The sequence below is a fragment of the Nematolebias whitei genome, chromosome 3, assembly GCF_014905685.2.
Source record: "Nematolebias whitei isolate Nwh7 chromosome 3, NemWhi1, whole genome shotgun sequence".
Classification (NCBI taxonomy): Eukaryota; Metazoa; Chordata; class Actinopteri; order Cyprinodontiformes; family Rivulidae; genus Nematolebias; species Nematolebias whitei.
In genome coordinates this window covers 336,804-342,962 of record NC_056500.1, presented here as the reverse complement: position 1 = coordinate 342,962, position 6,159 = coordinate 336,804, and the positions used below count along the sequence as shown (strand labels likewise).

Here is a 6,159-nt window from a genome sequence, read left to right as displayed (position 1 = left end):
GTCTCTCTTGTAAATGAGTCCTCGAGGCTCAATGGGATTTACCTGTAGAAATAAAGGTTGAATGAATGAATGAATGTCACGGGGTAGGCTGAGGTTGAAACAAGAAAATGAGAAAAACTGCCTGTTCACAAAACATGTTCCATGGTGGACAGTCCCATGGATTTTCAATTCAGTTTATTTCTATGGCGCCAAATCACAACCAAGTTGTCTCATGCACTTTACAGGAACATTCACATAAAAGCCAGTTAGTAAAGTTCTCTATCTAAGGAATCCAGCAGACAAGTTGAATCTTGGCTTCGTTGCAGTCTCCCATCCTGAGCAAGCACAGTGGAGACAGTGGAAAGAAAAACTCCCTTTTAAAAGGAAGAAACCTCCAGCAGAACCAGCTCAGGACAAGAGACCATCTGCTTTGACCGGCTGGTTGAGAGGACAGGAAGGAGAGACAGACAAACACAGAATGGTAGGTCCAGATATAGGTCCAGGTCCAGATATAGGTCCAGGTGTAGGTCCAGGTCCAGGTATAGGTCCAGGTGTATCTGAAAGACAAAAAAATCAACATGTTAAGGATAGAAAAAATAATTACAAATAGAAAACAGGTTGAGCAGAGTAAGTAAAGACAGTAGCAGAGTGAAAAGTGTGGTCAGTTTGTCCTCCAGCAGTCTAAGCCTATAGCAGCAGAACTAAGGAACAGCTCAGGAAACCCAAGCCAACCCTAACTATAGGATTTATCAAAAAGGAAAGTCTTAAGCCTAGTTTTAAAACTGGATAATGTGTCAGCCTCATGGACAGAAACTGGAAGTTAGTTCCACAAGAGAGGAGCCTGAGAACTGAAAGATCTTCCTCCATTCTGCTCTTGTAAACTCTAGGAACCACAAGTAAACCTGCAGTCTGAGAGCAAAGTGCTCCGTTAGGAAAATATGGAACAATAAGATCTGTAATATAAGATGGAGCCAGGTTGTTGAGAGCTTTGTAGGTTAGAAGTAAGATTTTGAATTCTATTCTGGATTTGACAGGGAGCCAATGGAGAGAAGCTAAAACTGGAGAGAGATGATCTCTCCCAGTAACTCCAGTTAAGACTCTGGCAGCAGCATTTTGGATCAACTGAAGACGTTTTAAAGAAGTATTTGGACACCCAGATAATAAACCATTGCAATAGTCCAGTCTAGACCGGACAAATGCATGGAGCAGTTTTTCTGCATCATCTTTAGATCAGATGTTTCTAATGTTAGTGATATTACGCAGGTGGAAGAAGGAGGTTCTAGTAACGTTTTTAATGTGGGGGATAAAAGACACGTCCTGATCAAAAATAACACCAAGATTTTTAACATTAGAGCTGGAGGACAGATGAATGCATCTAAGGAGGGAGAAAGACTGAAACATTCATTCCTAAGGTGCTCAGGTCCAAAAACCAAAACCTCAGTCTTGTCTGTTCAACAGGAGAAAATTAAGGGTCATCCAGGTTTTTATGTCTTTAAGACATGCTTGTAGTCTAAGTAGCTGATTGGATTCATTGGGTTTAATGGACAAATATAATTGTGTGTCATCAGCATAACAATGAAAATTTATCCCATGCTGTTTAATAACTTTACCTAATGGAAGCATATATAAAGTAAAGAGTATTGCCCCAAGCACTGAGCCCTGAAGAACTCCATGACTAACTTTGGTGTATGAAGAAGATTCATTATTTATATTTACAAACTGGAATCTATCAGATAGATATGATTTAAACCATTTTAGAGCTGTTCCTGTAATCCCAACATCATATTCAAGCCTCTGTAGTAAAATATTGTGATCAACTGTATCAAATGCAGCACTGAGGTCTAACAGGACCAGTAGAGACACAAGTCCATTGTCTGAGGCCATGAGAATATCATTAGTGACTTTTACTAGTGCTGTTTCTGTGCTATGATGAGCTCTAAACCCTGACTGAAACTCTTCAAACAGATTATTTCTTTGTAGATGTTCATGCAACTGACCTGCAACTATTTTCTCTAGAATTTTTTAGATGAACGTTAGATTAGATATAGATCTATAGTTGGCCAGAATTTCTGAATCAATGTTCAGACTTCTTAAGTAAATGTTTAATTACAGCAACCTTAAAGCTCTGTGGTACATAACCATCCATTAAAGACAAATTAAGTAAATCCAAAATGTGGACATTAATTAGTGGAAATACCTCTTTAAACAAGGGGCAGCACGGTGGTGCAACTGGTAGAGCTGCTGCCTCTCAGCGAGCAGGTCCTTGGTTCAAACCCCGGTCCAGGGGCCTTTCTGGGTGGAGTTTGCATGTTCTCTCCGTGCATGCGTGGGTTTTCTCCGGGTACTCCAGTTTCCTCCCACAGACCAAAAACATGCATGTTAGGCTGATTGGTAACTCTGAATTGTTCCTAGGTGTGAGTGAGAGAGTGAATGGTTGTTTGTCTCGTTTGTCTCTATGTGGCCCTGTGATGGACTTGCAACCCGTCCAGGGTGTCCCCCGCCCCTCGCACTGTGATTGCTGGACATGGGCACCAGCGACCCCCGTGACCCAAAATGGAATAAGCAGGTAAAGATAATGGATGGATGGATGGACCTCTTTAAACAGTCTGGTTGGGATGGGATCTAGCAGGCATGTGGATGGTTTGGATGAGGTTATTATTTTTGACAATTCAGAGCTCAACAGGACAAAAACTGTCCAAACATAAATCAGGCTCTAGTGAAATTTTTAAAGTTGTCTCATTTGACAGGGGACTAGAGATAGTAGAAGGAAGGATGGTTTGAATTTTCTCTCTAATTGAAATAATTTTATTTATAAAGAATCTCATGAAGTCATCACTACTTATAGTTGTAGGGATACATGGTTCAACAGAAATGGAACTTTTAATTAGTCTAGCAATAGTACTAAACAGAAACCTAGGGTTATTTTTATTCTCCTCTATTAAAGATGAGTAATATAAAGTTCTAGCTTTACGGAGAGCTTTTTTATATGTTAGCAGACTATCTTTCCAAGTTAAATAAAATCCTTCAACATTAGTAGAGCGCCATTTTCTCTCCTGGTTTCTAGATGCTGCTTTAAAGTACGTAACTCAGAATTGAACCAAGGAGCCAGTTTCCTCTGATTGATTACTTTCTTTTTCACTGGAGATATTTTATCAAGTGAAGTTTGCATTGAAGTTGTAAGATGATCAACTAGATGATCTAAGTCTCTGTTCTCTGATGCATTACTCTGCAAGACAGAGGAAAACATTGATGGAAGAGATTGTTTCAATTTGGTTACAGCATTTTCTGATAAGCACCTGCTGAGAAGAAATTTACGCTCAGTGATTCATTTAATGTAAACTCGGAGGTTATTAAAAAATGGTTGGACAGAATAGAATTTTGAGGAACTATTACGAAATCCTTAATCTCCATACCATAGTTCAGAACTAAGTCAAGGGTGTGATGATAAGAATGAGTAGATGTGTGGACATTTTGGGTAAAATCATGGATGGATGGTCCCATGGATGGACAGTCCCATGGATATATGGTCTCATGGATAGATGGTCCCATGGACAGTCCCATGGATGGTCCCATGGATGGATGGTCCCATGGATGCATGGTCTCATGGATAGATGATCCCATGGATGGACAGTCCCATGGATGGACAGTCCCATTAATGGATGTTACTGTTCTGGAGAGCAAACCTTTGCTTATTTGCTTTTGCCGATGATGCGACGTTATTCATGGTAGGCGTTCAGTTCATGGCCCTGAAGTCCCACCAAACAAGTCTGAATATAAAAAACAGCTGCTTAGTCTTGGACTAAACTTTTAGGATCTGCAAGTAAAGTAAAATAATTAACCTAACTTTATTCAGCTACCTATCTATTTTCTTATGCAGTCCTTTTAATTTACTCTTTTTTTGTTTCCTAGGGTTTTAATTTAATTCCCTGAAGGATAGTTGTGCAAAAAAATCATAGTTTTCCAACATTTCTCCCTGAGGTAGCTTTGGCAAGGACTCACACGGCGGCCGTTTCTGCCTTTCAAACACTCCTCAGATGCCGTGGAACAGATCGCCGGTGCAGCCCTGCATCTTTGAAGTGCCTGCCATCTCATGCAGGTTGGCTGGACCATCGCTCCCCATCCCCCCAACCCTCTCATTTTCATCCTGTGTCCTAAACTTGGCAGAGTTATTCTGAGCTAGATGAAAAAAAAACCTAAATAAAATCTGTGTTTAGGGCACAGTGGTGGCGAAGATTTAAATTTTCCAGATCTTGAGTGACAGAGACTGTGGATGATGAGTGTGAGACATGCAGAGTAAATCCTTCCTTGAAAGAACAGGAGGACTGCCTCAGGTGTGTGTGCGCACACAATGCAAGTGTGCTGATTCTTCATGAAACTGCTCGTGTGAGATGCAGGAAGACAGAGAGGCAAATCATTGATATGTTGCCATTCATGTGCTTTAAAATGGAGCCATCTGAGAACAAATTTCACCATCGGGGCCTTTCATATTCAAAGCTCTGAGGAGGTGTGTGTATGAGATAGAGAGAGAGCAGGTTTTGGAGATCTCACCTCCAAAGAATTTGGCCATATGGTCGTCAACACATATACCAAGAGAGACAGACAGAGAAAGATTGAGTCGAGCCAAAAGAGGGACTTAAAGTGAAGCAGTGTTTTGTTTTGTCAGTGAAAGCTGCAGCCTTAAACACATCCCATACTCTACCTTGGATCAGATGGCTCGATGAAAAAAGAAAAAGAGAAATCCTTCAAAGCCTCCTCTACTCCACATATTTGTGAAGTAGGAAAATCTGTCTCAATTAACACATTTGCATTGGGCAATGATGGACTCCAAATAGGTCACTGACTCAATCTCCCGCCTCCGAATCTTCCCTCTAAAATGTTAATTAAGGAGGGCTTTGAGAGTTTTTCGCTCTGGGCTGGCCATATGGGCTGGGCATATGTTCTATATATATGATACAATATATAATTCATATAGTGCTGCAGGAGGGCCTGTTTGGGGCTTTACAACAAAGGGAGTCAGTATGTTGTGGCCTCCCCAGTGGCAGGTACAGAGCTTAGTCTATTCATTAGCTTCATGTTATTCACTGTTGCACAATGGGATTGAGGCTCATCAGCACCTGGTTCTTTGGCTGACAACATAAAAAGGGCTTTTAAATTCCTCTTTGTCCATCGGTTAATATGAAATGAGTGAATGATCTATTGTTGGACTTGAGCTGCTCTTTTTATTGATGGATTTATGTGAGCTCAGGTTAGAAGGATGGAGTGAAGCAGAGAGTTTGCTGAGATTCTCCATGTTTCCTCACTCGCTCTCTCAGTTGTCCCCATGCCATCCACCCAAACACCCATTCAGCAGCAGGATGAGCCAATAAGAAGAGCTCACAGCTTCTTCTTCTTCTTTCTTTTTTTTTTTTTTTGGAGGGGGATATGGCCAAACTAATCAGCGAGGACCTGCTAGCACACCTGACTCTGTTTCTGGGCCGGAGACAGCCAATGGCTGTGGCTCCAGGACACCTGATGCAACTATAGACTGGCTGGTTGTCTGGAGCCCTGCACAGGTGCTGTGAATACAGGCCATTAGCCAATCAAATGCTTGCTTTCAGTAACAAACACACACGTGGCCTGGCAGACTTTGGGTACTCGCTGTTTGGTCTTGGGCTCATACACGTGCATCCGGAAAGGCCTTACTATCACATTCCCATGATGCTTTGCTGTCTTATCAGCAGATCTGTCTCCTGCTGTTCCTGGCTTCATCCTCATCATGAGGCTCAACAACAGGTGCCATGTTGCCCCCCCCCCACCCCCCAACTACCCTTCTCTGCAATAAACAGGAGAGTAGAATAAATGAAAAAAAATTATGAACTTAATAAAGATTATTAGAAATCACACAACTGCAACAAAAACAAGGGAGGTTTGAGAGTGCAGATAATCTGTAATAAAAAGCTGAGGGGAGGAACGGGGTGATTGGGTGGGGGTGGGGGGGGGGGGCGCTGTACAGACCTCTCATTGCGAAGGATATGAATAGCCTTTGTTTTCACCACAACTCAGGGCTGTGTGGTCTGCCAGCGTCTGGCTCTTATTATGGGTCTGTGTCTGTGCATCTGTGTAAGTGGCATGCACGTGTGCGCTGGTGAATGCTTGTGTGTGTGTGTGTGTGTGTGTGTGTGTGTGTGTGTGTGTGTGTGT

General features: G+C 42.0%; 1 protein-coding gene across 2 annotated transcripts in view; it reads left to right on the top strand.

Annotated features, from left to right (window-relative positions):
* The window catches only part of LOC119430439 (nuclear factor 1 X-type), a 263,595-nt gene that overhangs the window by 10,699 nt on the left and 246,737 nt on the right, over window positions 1–6,159 (top strand). The gene's annotated exons all lie outside the window — the stretch shown is intronic.